Source organism: Leopardus geoffroyi, chromosome A1 (genome assembly GCF_018350155.1).
Source record: "Leopardus geoffroyi isolate Oge1 chromosome A1, O.geoffroyi_Oge1_pat1.0, whole genome shotgun sequence".
Taxonomy (NCBI): Eukaryota; Metazoa; Chordata; class Mammalia; order Carnivora; family Felidae; genus Leopardus; species Leopardus geoffroyi.
Window position 1 is genome coordinate 205,692,331 of NC_059326.1, and position 14,914 is coordinate 205,707,244.

General features: G+C 38.7%; 1 protein-coding gene across 1 annotated transcript in view; it reads left to right on the forward strand.

Annotated features, from left to right (window-relative positions):
* The window catches only part of OXCT1 (3-oxoacid CoA-transferase 1), a 137,494-nt gene that overhangs the window by 96,276 nt on the left and 26,304 nt on the right, over nucleotides 1-14,914 (forward strand). The window lies entirely within an intron of this gene.

Below are 14,914 nucleotides of genomic sequence, written 5' to 3' on the forward strand. Positions count from 1 at the left end.
TTTTCTGTCTTTCCTTGTTTTTCATGACTTTGATAGTTTTGAGAAGTATTGGCCAGATGTCCTGTAGAATGTGCCCCAGTCTTGTCTTACACATCTCCATCAGAACTCCTGGGTGACCAGGTGCATTGTCAGTGAGCAGTGATATTTTAAAAGGAACCTTTTTCTTTCTTTCTTTTTTCTCTTCTGTGTAGTAGGTCTTAAAAGTAGGCTTAAAATACATAGTAAGCCATGTTGCAAACAGATGTGTTATCATCCAGGCTGTGTTGCTCCATTTATAGAACACGGGCAGAATAGATTTAGCATAATTCTTAAGGGCCCTAGGATTTTTGAAATTGGTAAATGAGCATTGGCTTCAACTTAAATTCACCAGCTGTGTTAGCCCCTAACAAGAGAGTCAGTCTGTCCTTTGAAGCTGTAAAGCCAGGCATTGGCTTTTTCTCTCTAGCTATGAAAGTACTAGATGGCATCTTCTTCCAAGAGAAGGCTGTTTCGTCTACATTGAAAATCTGTTGTTTAGTGTAGCCACTTCCATTTTTTATCTTTAGCTAGATCTGGATTGTTGCAGCTTCTACATCAGCACTTGCTGCTTCACCTTGCACTTTGATGTTACGAAGACAGCTTCTTTCCTTAAGTCTCATGAACCAACCTTTGTTAGCATCGAACTTTTCTCCTGCAGGTTTATCACCTCTCCCAGCCTTCATAGAATGGAAGAGAGATAGGGCCTTATTCTGGGTTAGGTTTTCGCTTAAGAGGAATGTTGTGGCTGGTTTGATCTTTTATCCAGACCACTAAAACATTGTCCATATCAGCAGTAAGGCTGTTTTACTTTCATATTTGTGTGTTCACTGGACTAGCACTTTAATTTCCTTCAAGAACTTTTTCTTTGCATTCACATCTTGGCTAACTGGCACAAGAGGCCTAGCTTTTGTCCTGTCTCAGCTTTCAACATACTTTCCTCACTAAGCTTAATCATTTCTAGCTTTTGAGTTAGAGTGAGAGATGTGTGACTCTTGTCTTCACTTGATCACTTAGAGGCCATTGTGGAGTTATTAATTGTCTTCGTTTCAATATTGTGGTGTCTCGGAATAGGGAGACCTAAGGAGAGGAAGAGAGATGGGGGAATGGCTAGCTGGTGGAATGGTCAGAACACCTACAGCATTAAATAAGGTCATTATCTCATGTGGGTAGGACTCATGGCACCTCAAAAACAGTTACAACAGTAACATCAAAGATTACAGATCACCATAACAATAATGCAAAAGTTTGAAGTATTGCAAGAATTACCAAAATGTAAAACAGACACAAGCTGAGAATGCTGTTGGAAAATGGCTCCGGTAGATTTGTTCAATGCAGGCCTGACACGCACCTTCACTATGTAAAAAACACAGCATGTGAAAAGTGCAGTAAAATGAGGTATGCTTGTACTAACCATACTCACACAGTTTTGAATAATAAAGATAAACTGCTTCCCTGAGGTTAGAGGAAAAAAGCAACTCCTTCCTGAATAGCTCTGTGTCAAGGTGATTATCAAGAGACTATTTCCTTCTAAATACTGGGCCTAAGAAACAGCATTCTTGGGAATAAAAATAATTTTTAGCAAGTAGACCCCAGCTCCAAGTGTTTGCCACGCGTGAGTTCCAGGTGAATGTGAATGAAGTCATGTCTGCCACTGGGTGTTGTAACCATAAAAGCAATGAAATTCTTCTCACTTACTGTGGCTCTTGCTACTCTCCAGAGAATGTACTAGATTTAAAACACCCCTCAACTGAGGCTCCATATAAAGTGTATCTGAAATAATCAAGTTTTCTTACTCACACGTTGGTTTTTAATACTGTTTTGTCATGTATGTAATATCACCTCTAGTCTTATGGACAAGTAGTTACCGCAACATCAACTTATGCAGTTTAGGGAGTTAAAACACTGGCATATCAAGAAATGAGTTACAGTTTATTTGTTTCTATTTCTACCTCTTCTGCTCTTTCTCTGTATTGTACTTCAAAAGAATAGTTTTTTATTTTTTATTTGATTCTCAGTATTTTGATTTCTACATTACCACTATCTTCCCCAAAAAGTTTTTTTTGTTACTTGTCTTTAAAACACTTCACTTTTCATTAAAAAAAATTTTTTTTTAACATATATTTATTTTTGAGAGACTGAGAGACAGAGCAGGAGCAGGAGAGGGGCAGAGAAAGAGGGAGACACAGAATCCAAGGGAATCTCCAGGCTCTGAGCTGTCAGCAGAGAACCTGATGCAGGGCTCAAACTCACAAACCGTGAGATCATGATCTGGGCCCATGTCAGATGCTTAACTGACTGAGCCACCCAGGCGCCCCTCACTTTTCATTTTTATTCTCAGCATTATTTTTCATCTGTCATCCCTCTTTCTCTCTCTCTTTTTTTAGTCATCTAAGAGCTGGCTCTGGCATAGTTGGCTTGAAAAGATAGAAGGTAGAAATTAATGCTCCTGTAATATCACCTTTTGTAGATCTTTCAAGAATACTAACTTTGGGCAAATTCCTTGAAGTAGCTCTCTTGACCTATTTTAGAGTTTGAAAAAGTGTTTTGTTTCCACCTGATTCTCCCCAGTTCAAGGGGGAGCCAATTCACCTTTTATGTACTTTCAGATCTAGGGTCCTCAAAGGAAAAATTGTGCTTTTGATTTCTGATGCCTAAGATATTAGGACCACTCTCCCCACCCAGCCACACAGGGACATGGCTCCTTAGCTTTCTCTATCCCTAGAGGGGGGTCATTCTCACAAAGATGCTGTGCTTCTCCCTCTCCGGGTCAGACCTCATACTGGTTCTAGGATTGAAATCTCTGTGGAATGATGTTGCCCATGGTTACCTTAGTCCTGAGGTGGAGTATGCTTTCTGAGAAAACCAGAGGTGAGTCTTTCCTTCACATGTCAGAGGCATCTGGTCCCCATGTTACAGATCAGGTCTTGCCCAGGAGGAAAAAACTTAAAAGACTCTTCACTAATGACCAAAGGGTTATCAGTTCGCTATGAATGTTCATAGCTGTTAGCTCCCAGGAGGTATGTGGCAGTCATTGAACTGGGTCATCAGCTGAATGTGGAGGACATCTTGGGGATAAACAGAGTACTTATTAATAGAGTCAAAATGGTCTTATGTTCTTCCATCTAACCCTCTAATGCTTGCTTAATAGGGCATCCACATTTAATATACATAGCATACTCTTTCACAAGTGCTCTTAAGTGGTTTTTTGTTTTGTTTTTTACTTTTAAATGTTCTTTTACATAATTTTTTTTTATCTTTGCTACTGTGGATTAAAACCACGGTAATTATTTTGATATATTCCTTAATAATGTTCCTTCAGTCACTATATGTCTCTCTGGGAGTTCCATCCAGCTGTGAGAGATGGCAGTGTAATTACAATAACTCTGTAACTCTATGCCTTACAGCTTGCAGATGGTGGGAGGAGGTGATCGAGCAAGCATGCTTCACCCCACGGTTCTTGTTCGCACACCTTCCCCTTCATCCCAACTAACCCACGTCCCGTTTCAAGAATCAGAAAATCAAATTTCTGAGAATACCCATTTTCTATTTCCCAAAGAAATAGTAATAGTTTTGTAGTCCATGTGAATGAGTTATGAAGGAATTGACATACTTCATCCCTTGAAGGTAAATAAAAATGATGGTTACCTTTTAATTTGTATTTTAGCAGACATATTTGTTGTGATTGTCTAGAGATCTCCTAAAAATAATATAAGCCTTTGAAATAAATTCTGTTTGATAGTAAATGAAATCTGTTTTCCCATCATTATAACATTAGTTTGAACCAACCATATGAAATTCCTGTGTTTGTAGGTGACACAGGGTCACATGTGGCAATTTCATGTGATTCTAAAACCATTCTGTCAGTGACCCAAGGGAAGGAAGAATTGTTAATGCAGAAAATAATTTATCCTTGGATTTTAAATATTGCACTTATTCTGTTTCTGGATAATGTACAAGACAAGAAGCTCCAGTACTTAGTTGTATTTAATAAATTCAATTAAATAACTTATTTATATGTAATAATCCTTTATCACGTTAAGTAAAAGCAAATTCCCTTATATGTATCCTAGAGCACTTGCTCAAGTTCTTTCCATCGATGTCTTCTGTAGGAGGCCTGATAAAACAAGGTGAACTCACTTAACCAGGTTGTTTGATGTTTTCATCTCTGTAGAATTATCAATTGACTCTGTGAAAACTGAAATTATAGCTTCAAAGCAGAGCTAAGAATAACACAGTTTTTCTCCAATCCATTTTATTAATCCAAAAAATAGAATGGACTGTTAGTCTATCTGATCTTGTACAAAGAAGTTAACCTATCCAAAGTGCCTCATTTATAATCAGAAGAAACCTAGTCACACATTTCTTATAACTTAGGAAAAGAAAATAGGAATCTAACTATTCACCTAATAGTGAATAGAATCTAACTATTCTAATAGAATCTAACTATTCACCTAATAAATGCTTACTAATCTCCTATATAGGGGTGGAGTTAACGACTTGCAATCAATTTTATATGCTTGCGATTTATTTCTTCACTTGGAGTGATAAGGTTTCATAAGTGAACTATGGAGACCCTACTGAGTGGTATTTATATTTTTACAAAATGGGAAATTCAGAGTAGTTAATAGCTAGAAACAGAACTCACTTTTTCTATTTGAGTTTAATTGATTTCTTTAGTGTTATAGGCACTGATTAATCTGCATAGATGTGCTCAATCAGAACAGCAGGTAGTCATAGCCAGATAGGGTCTTGGAGGCCCGCTGTTGTATTTTCAGTTGCTAGATGGTGGTGGAGTTGGGGAGAGCTTGCTCAGAAAGGGGATAGCATGCCTCTCATAGGGAAGAATTTAAGTTATAACTACCTGTATGGCCCGGCTACTACCTGCCAGTGGAACACCAACCCTGATCTTAATGCAGATCACTTGGCAGATTCTACAATAGGGATAAGAAAGGATGCTGTGAGAGCACCCAGGAGAGGTCCCTGATCACACCTAGTTGGTGGGCTAGGGTAGAGGCATGTGGATACTTCCTCGAAGAAGTAGTCGTGATTTGACACACAAAGAGTAAGCTGGTGTACACTTTATAGAAGGAGGGTGGGACCTTATGGCATAGCATGAAGCCATGTGCTGTGCACAAGCAACTCACTATTCCTGGCACAGAAACAGGATACTAGAGTGTGAGGAAATGAGTGAGGGTTGAGGCCAGGTTGTCACAGGCCTTGTATCCCAACTGAAGTGCTTGGACTCCATCCTGGCACACTGGGGAACTAGTGAAAGGTTTTAGCAGAGGAGTAACATAAAACGTTCATTTGAGAGAGATTATTTTCATGTGGGTTGGAAAGGTTTGGGAGGGATAAGGCTGGACATAGGCTGGCTGTAGAGATGTTATTGCAATACTCGGGGAGAAATCACAAGAATCTTGGGTGAGAAAAGTTCAAGTTCAAGAAATACTGGAAAAATTGGAGTTCTTTGTAATTGAATGGCTGATTGCACATAGATAACGAAGGACAGGCAGGAGATAAGGAAGTTTCTGGTTGGACCTTGATGTGGATGGTTGGCCAGTAACTGAGATCAGGGCTTAGTAGGTAAATAAGATTTGCTTTGATAAAAATACTTAATTTAACATGGACCATACTGAGCTGAGGTATGTAATAATTAACATAAAGAAGTTTTTGTTTCTTACTAACACAGAATCAAGATTAGTATCTCTGATTGGCAAGAAGCTCTTCTATGCAGTAATTTGGGGACTGACATTCCTTCCATCTGTGGCTCTACTATTTTCAACAGATAGTTTGCAGAAAGGGGAAGAACATGGACCATAGTTCTTGGAAATTTTGAGAGAGAGAAAGAGAAAGAGAGAGAAAGGATCTGAAGAGTGTTGTGTGCTTACAGCCTAGAGCCCAGTGAGATCATGACTGAGCCAGAGTCAAACACTTAACCAGCTGAGCCACCCAGGCACCCAAATTCTTACAAGCATTTATAGTCCGACTCTGGAATTATTATTTGTCACTTTCACCCACTTTCTGTTGGCCAGAACCTATTCACATGACCAACCCTAACCTCAAGGAAGGCTGGAAAAAGTAGCCTAACTGAGCCCAGGAACAAGAGGAAATTATTTGGGGGATCAGCTGACAGATTGTGCCACATGATGACTGGGAAACTTTTGGATATTGAAGTCTGAGACTCAGAGGAAGGATTTGAGCTGAAAATGCTTTAGGAGTCATCAGAAATTGGGGCAGTTTATATCATAAGAGCAGATGAAGTCACTCTCAGAGAAAATGACAAGTGCAGTAGGCCAAGGACAGAGCTTTTAAGTTGGCCAACACACCAAGCTGGGATGGGAAAAAGGATGCTAAAAAGGAGCTTGACAAACCCTGAAGTAGGAGGACCAGGGAAATATTGTATCATGGAAACCCATGAGTAGAGCATTTCAAGAAGTTGGTGAAAAATAGTGTAAAATGTAGTCGACAGGTCCAGGAATATAGTAAAGTAAACCCACAAGGCATCAGATGGTTAAATGTTAGAGACCTGATTGAGTAATTCTCATTTCAAAGGCATCGTCAAGGCAGAAACCAGATTTTAGTGCATTGAGGTATCAACAGAGAGGAGCTAGAGAAGGGCTGGGGATGGAAAAATCAGAGCAAGGGGGTAGTTGATGAAACAAAGTCCCCGAGAGAACAGGAATAAGAGAGCTTACTAAAATGAAGTTTTGAGTTTGTCCAAGTGCTGCTTTTTGACATGCTCTTCTTTTTAGCCCATACAATGATTGATAACTGATATTTGTTAGGAGCAATTTTGTTACTTTACCTGGCAATAGAGACTGTAATTATATTTCTAGCTCCATATTAGCTGGTTTACATGATCATTCCACCCGTCCTGGGAAATACAATTAATCCTTGAAAGGAAAATCACATTTTTCTTGGTTTTGAATACAAAGTATAGTACAGAAAAGAGAAATATTACTACTGTAACTTTGTTATAAGTAGGCAAAACTAAGACAAATTATGTATCTTTTATTTTCTCTAAAACCGAGTTATAACCTCTCCTTTATGTTTAAACAAATACTGATATTATATTTATTTTCCCTCACTACTATACTCTTTAGCAAGGAGCATTTTTAGAGGTCCTTTTCTTTCTTAGAACATTTTTTTTTAATAATGGGGAAGTGAGACAGAAATAAAGAGGCTTACATTTGGATTGAGGTGCGTACTTAATGTTCTGGTGTTTAATATTGAGCAGCAAGCCCTAGTTTTATTAATAAATCACTCTACAGTTATCTTTCCCTTTTCTTCCAGTCAATTAACATTTTCCAGTGAGGCACATAGCATTAATTTAAAAGGTTTTAAAAATTGTTTCTGTATATTGTACATTTGTTTCTCACTTAAGAACAGAATATAGGCAACAAATCTGCAAATCAGCCATTACTACGTATATATGTGTATACACACACACACACACACACACACACACACACACACACATGCTAATGGTAAAGGTGGCAAGAATCATTTTCAGTATGTTTTATATTGTGTTTTAAACAGCATTTCACACAACTGTTCACTGTATTCATTTTACCTTTTTGTAAAAACCTTAAAACATCCCCAAATGTCACATGTAGAACTTGAATTACTGTATTTTTGGGAGTGCAATTTAATATTTGTACTTTGTTGCATTGAGGTTTATTTTTTAATGTTATATTATTAACATTTCTTTTACTTTCTTTCAAATTCTCATGTTAGGGAATAGGATTAAAGTAAGTAAAATATATTTAAAATATTGCTTTCAGTTTAAATCTATTTTCTAGAAAAAAGGTAGATAACCATATTCATTCTTCTTCTATTCTTAATTCCTATTTTGGTACCCAGTTTATAATAGATTTTGAGCAAATATTCATGAATTGAGGATAATACTTGAGCTAGTGTCTTTTCAGAAAAGTTCTGTAAGTGTGTCATAATATAGCATGCAGCATTTCTAAGTCATCATACTGCTGTGTTCTTCGCATACTTGATACCGGAGCCAGTCTTCAACTGCACAAAGATGAGTCGGCCATGAAATGAGTATCCAGCAATCATCTCTCCATTATGATAGCCAGAATACATTTCAGAACTACAGTTGCACCATTCAAGAAATGTATGTTTGCTGATGAGATTTTTAAGAAAGCCGTACTTTGTGTCACCCTGGCCCCGTGCTTCAATCATGCCCAGAGTCTCTTCTTCAGCATAGGCCTGTTTTTCTCGGAGAATCACTTTCCCTCTTGTGATTTATTTAAAGGTACATTTTTAGCTTCATAACTTCATTGCTTAGCAGCTTCTTGTTTTGTATGTCGAATAGGATGTTGGATTTGGGGGAGGGAGCTAGAGATGGCAGTGAGGTCTGTATCTCATCTCTGTAAAATGGCAAGCTTGTGTTGGACATTTGGATACAGAAGTAAATTTCAGTATCTTGCCTAGTCCCCTCCTTCAAGGAGCAGTGGTAAAACGTCCCCCTCAAAGGCCTGCTCCCTCCTCTGTTGTGTAGCTGAATCAGTTAGCTCTTTTTTAAAAAAATATAATTTATTAAATTATATTAGTCAAGTTGGCTAACATATAGTGTATACAGTGTGCTCTTGGTTTTGGAGGTAGATTCCCATGATTCATCGCTTACATACAACACCCAGTGCTCATCCCAACAAGTGCCCTCCTCAATTCCCATCGCCCCTTTCCTCCTTTCCTCTGCCCCCATCAACTCTCAGTCTGATCTCTGTATTTAAGAGTCTCTTATGGTTTGCCTCCCTCTCTGTTTGAAACTATTTTTTCCCCCTTCCCTTCCCCATGGCCTTCTGTTAAGTTTCTCAAGTTGCACATATGAGTAAAAACATGGTATCTGTCTTTTCTTTGACTGACTTATTTCACTTAGCATAATACCCTCCAGTTCCATCCATGTTGTTGCAAATGGCAGGATTTCATTCTTTCTCATTGCCAAGTAGTATTCCATTGTATATATAAACCACATCTTTTTTTTTATTCTTTAAAAAAAATTTTTTTTTTAATTTTTTAAATTTACATCCAAATTAGTTACCATATAGTGCAACAATAATTTCAGGAGTAGATTCCTTAGTACCCCTTACCCATTTAGCCCATCCCTCCTCCCACAACCCCTCCAGTAACCTTCTTGTATGTTCTCCATATTTAAGAGCCTCTTATTTTTTGTCCCCCTCTTGGTTTTTATATTATTTTTGCTTCCCTTCCCTTATGTTCATCTGTTCTGTATCTTTAAGTCCTCATATGAGTGAAGTCATATGATACTTGTCTTTCTCTGACTAATTTCGCTTAGCATAATACCCTCTAGTTCCATCCACATAGTTGCAAATGGCAAGATTTCATTCTTTTTGATTGCCAAGTAATACTCCATTGTGTGTGTGTGTGTGTGTGTGTGTGTGTGTGTACATATATATACATACATACCTATATGTATGTATATATATCACATCTTCTTTATCCATTCATCCATCGATGGACATTTGGGCTCTTTCCATACTTTGGCTATTGTTGATAGTGCTGCTAATAAACATTGGGGTGCATGTGCCCCTTCGAAACAGCGTACCCTTGCATAAATACCTAGTAGTGCAATTACTGGGTCATAGGGTAGTTCTATTTTTAACTTTTTGAGGAACCTCCATACTGTTTTCCAGAGTGGCTGCACCAGCTTGCATTCCCACTAGCAGTGCAAAAGAGATCCACTTTCTCCACATCCTCACCAACATCTGTTATTGCCTAAGTTGGTAATGTTAGCCATTCTGAGAGGTATAAGGTGGTATCTCATTGTGGTATAAACCACATCTTTATCCATTCATCAGTTGATGGACATTTAGGCTCTTTCCATGATTTGGCTATTGTTGAGAGCCCTGCTATAAACATTGGGGGTACATGTACCCCTATTCATCAGCACTCCTATATCTTTCAGATAAATTCCCAGTAGTGCTATTTCTGGGTCATAGGGTAGTTCTATTTTTAATTTTTTGAGGAACCTCCATGCTGTGAAACAGTTCTAATTCTACACTCAGTTCTATCCCCTCTATAGAATTCATTTGGTCACCACATCATTATATTAGTCACACGAGCTGCTGTAACAAATAGGGCTCCCAAATTCAGTGGCTTAGCACCCTTTGCATTTATTTTTCACTTATATTGAACGGTGCAGCGTGTTTCTGGGTAAGTGGGCTCTGCTGCACGCAGTCATTGAAGGACCCTGAAGGAAGCTTAGCATCTTCCAAGGTCGCCTTGGATGCCAGTGTCCAGATTCCAGAAGGCAAAAGGGCATGAGGGATTTCATGTGAGAAGTGTTTACGGGCCAGAGGCTGGAAACCACAGATATCGTCTCCCTCCTTCCACTGTCTAGAGCTCAGGCACATGGCCACCCCTCCCTGCAGTACAGAACCAGGAAACGCAAGTAACTGAGTCCCAAAAGAGTGGCTGCTAAGGTGGGTTGAAGGACAGTGATGAATTTCCCACTTGCATTGGAGAGCATGTCTCATATAACCCTGTTTCTTTCTGCCGGTATAGATAGAACGAATTGTTTTCATTTAGTAATTGACTCTGTCTCAGAAATCATCTGGGAGTTGAAATGGAAGGAAATATGTTATTTTCTTTTTCCAATACAATGAACTTACTTTAAAAAATAGGAAAGCCAAATATTTGAAGGTTTACCTGTTAACTTGCTAGAAATGCTTTCTATTAGGCGACGCTGCTGTTCTTTTGCCATGTGGTAAGACTGCTGTTGTGAAACATCTCTTCTGTGAAATCCCCCTGAGCTGCCTGCCTCTTCCCGCCTCTGCTTCCCCAGCCAGGCACAGTTAGCACTTGCATCCTCGAGTGCTCTGCTAGGACCTGAACATGCCCATGTTAGTTTAACCCATTCGCTCCTCACTACCCAAGCACCTATAATGAAAAAAAGGTTGAAATTCACTGATACAATTATATACTAGATAGCAAGGATGCAGGGAAGAGATTAGCACTAGGCTCTTGGGGATGAGGGAACCGTGGTACTGCTTCTTGTAGAGGAAGGAAGTTTGGTCCAAGTCCCCATAATCACTCCCAATGCTCTTCCTCCCTCAGATGATGAAATTTATGAGGAAAAAGGCCTGTTATGATAATCTCTAACTCCGGTACCCAGAACAGTGCCAGGCTCATACTAGACACTCAGTAAACCGAATAGACTAGATGACGAGATAAGTCAATGAATTTGTAAATTTTATTTACTCCATAATTTTCCATGCATTATCTCATGCACTCCTCATAACAGCTTTATGATTGGGTGGATGGATATTCTTAGTCTTGGTTTATAGATAATGGATTCAGAGACAATTCGAGAGAATTTGCCAATGTTGTACAGTGGGTTAATAGAATAGATCTTAGGTATTCTGCGCCGAATCTGGTGTATTCTTCACTCTTGGAAACAGATATTTCAGTATCAAAATAGTGCTTTGAAATTTGTAGCATGTGCTGGTTTGAAGATAAAACATCAGAATCTCATTGAGTGATAAAGGCTACTCCTTTACATTGAGTCCACAAGACTGTTTCTTTTTTAAGTTTCTTTTTTTCCAGTTTTATTGAGAAATAGTTGACATACATCACTGTATAAGGCATATAGCACAATGATTTGATGTACATATATTGTGAAATGAGTACCACAGTACTTTCAGACTAACATCCATCATTTATAGACACAATAAAGAAAGGAGAAAAGGAAAAAAAAAACGTTGTGATAAGAACACTCAGGATTTACACTCTTAACAACTTTCCTATATATCATACAGCAGTATTAGTTATAGTCATCATGTGTGCCTTACATCTCTAGTACTTATTTATCTTATAATTGGAAGTTTGCCCTTTTGACCACCTTCCTTCTGTTCCCCCTTCACCCACACCCATTTATTAATTTTTTTAAATTTACATCCAAGTTAGTTACCATATAGTACAGTAACAATTTCAGGAGTAGATTCCAGTGATTCATCCCCTATGTATAACACCCAGTGCTCATCCCAACAAGTGCCCTCCTTTTTAAAAAAAAAAAAATTTTTTTTTCTTAACGTTTATTTATTATTGAGAGACACAGAGAGAGATAGAGCATGAGCATGGGAGGGGCTGAGAAAGGAGGAGACACAGAATCTGAAGCAGGCTCCAGGCTCTGAGCTGTCAGCACAGAGCCTCATGCGGGGCTTGAACTCACAAACCGCGAGATCATGACCTGAGCTGAAGTCAGACGCTCAACCGACTGAGCCACCCAGGCGGTGCCCCCCAACAAGTGCCCTCCTTAATTCTCCTTACCCATTTAGCCCATTCCGTCACCCACAACCCCTCCATTAACCCTCAGTTTGTTGTCTATATTTAAGAGTCTCTTATGTTTTGTCCTCCTCCTTGTTTTTATATTATTTTTGCTTCCCTTCTCTTATGTTCATCTGTTTGTATCTTAAATTCCACACATGAGTGAAGTCATATGATATTTGTCTTTCTCTGACTAATTTCGCTTAGCATAAATACCCTCTAGTTCCATCCTCGTTGTTGCAAATGGCAAGATTTCATTCTTTTTGATTGCCGAGTAATACTCCATTGTGTGTGTGTGTGTGTGTGTGTGTGTGTGTGTGTGTGTGTGTGTGTGTACACACACACATACATACGCCATGTCTTCTTTATCCATTCATCTGTTGATGGACATTTGGGCCCTTTCCATACTTTGGCTATTGTCGATAGCACTGCTGTAAACATTAGGGTGCATGTGTCCCTTCAAAACAGCACACCTGTATCCCTTGAATAAATACCTAGTAGTGCAATTGCTGGGTCATAGGGTAGTTCTATTTTTAACTTTTTGAGGAAGCTCCATACTGTTTTCCAGAGTGGCTGCAGCAGTTTGCATTCCCATGAGCAATGCAGAAGAGATCCTCTTTCTCTACATCCTCACCAACATCTGTTGTTGTTGCCTGAATTGTTAATTTTAGCCATTCTGACAGGTGTGAGGTGGTATCTCATTGTGGTTTTGCTTTGTATTTCCTGATGGTGAATGATGTTGAGCATTTTTTCATGTGTCTGTTCGCCATCTGGATGTCTTCTTTGGAGAAGCATGTATTCATGTCTTTTGCCCATTTCTTCACTGGATTATTTGATAAGTTCTTTATAGATTTTGGATACTAACCCTTTATCTGATGTCATTTGCAAATATCTTCTCCCATTCTGTTGGTGGCTTTTTAGTTTTGCTGATTGTTTCCTTTACTGGGCAGAAGTTTTTTATCTTTTTTTTTTTAATTTTTTTTAACATTTATTTATTTTTGAGAGACAGAGCGTGAGCGGGGGAGGGGCAGAGAGAGAGGGAGACACAGAATCCAAAGCAGGCTCCAGGCTCTGAGCTGTCAGCACAGAGCCTGATGCAGGGCTCGAACTCACAAACCGTGAGATCATGACCTGACCCGAAGTTGGACAGCAGAAGCTTTTTATATTGATGAGATCCCAAGAAATGTTCTTTTTAAGACAAAGAGACGGTTCTTCTACCATGTTCTATAGCTCTTCATATCCCTGCCAGCACAGTGTTTTGTACTCAGTAGGTGCTCTATAAATATTTCTTAAATAATTGACAGTGATTAAAAATGTCTAAATCAGATTCACCTGAATTGGACAAGCTTTTTGTAACAGACTGGCATAAGCTTTTACCTATAATCATTGTGCCACAGGTGAGAAAATTTTGCCTCTGGTATATTCTAGTTCAAGGATTCTTTTTTTTTTTTTTTTTTTTTAATTCAAGAAGTTTTTAACATGCTAGCTTGGTTTCTGGTTTTCTTTGCCTTCTTCATTCTACTAACACTTATACCCTTACAGTCTTCCTAAGGACACTATCTGGAAGCTGAGACTTGCTGGATGTTCTTATCACAACAGATTAATGCATTTTGTAATGGACTTGCTTTAGTGTCTTTTGATGCTCTAAAAATCTCAAGCATCCTTAGTGTTGGAGTTAATGATAGACATTCATTGCTTCTGTCTCCAAATTACTCATACTTCATCCCATAATAGTAGAGAAAATATATTTCTCTACAGAAATGTTATTCATATTTCATCCCGTAAGGTATTGGTGTTCTCTACAGAAGTATTATGAAAATAATATACCTAATTTATTAAAACTGCAGCTAACTAAGGATGATGGCATGGCTCATTGAAGTATAATATTACACATTTCCACGTAGATATTGTTTCACTTCAAACTTACATGTCTGAAGACGGACTGACTTTGTACCTTCTGCGTCTTTCCTGCTCTCCATCTCCGCTCCCCGCTGCCACCCTCCAGCCATTGCCAGCTGCTACCCATCTCATTTAGTGGCAGGCTCCAAATCACGAAGACATCCTGACCATTTGATCCTTTCCTTTACATAATGCACATCGAATTCATGTTCGTGCAGTGTTGCACTGACCTCTAAAATGCTCTTGATATCAGAGGATTTGAGCCCTCTATGTTTTAAAGCCAGGTATGAGTACATTGCCTAATCTCCTTGTAGCTATGAAATTTTGGGGAAGGAGCTAAGAGTTTACCGTCAAATCAGCAAGAGTACTCGGATTAAAAATAAAATTTTAAGGAGGTTTTGATGTTAGATGACATTTCTCTTCCATGTACTTGAGGAAGAATTTATTTCATCATCTCTGGAAACACCTGCTTTTTCCCAAACTCTGTAACCAGGAGACAGAACAGACAGTGGGAAATATTCAGAGTGTACGGCGTGCAGAAGGTGGCTGGTAAATGTTTAATGAATGAGGAGATGGACAGGTGAACAAAAATAGAATGGGAACAGAGAGAGGCCCTGAACTCTGCTTCTGTTTTGTTTTTGCTTGACAGCAATATATTTTTTGTTTTGTTTGGCTTATTTTTCTAAGAGTGAGATAA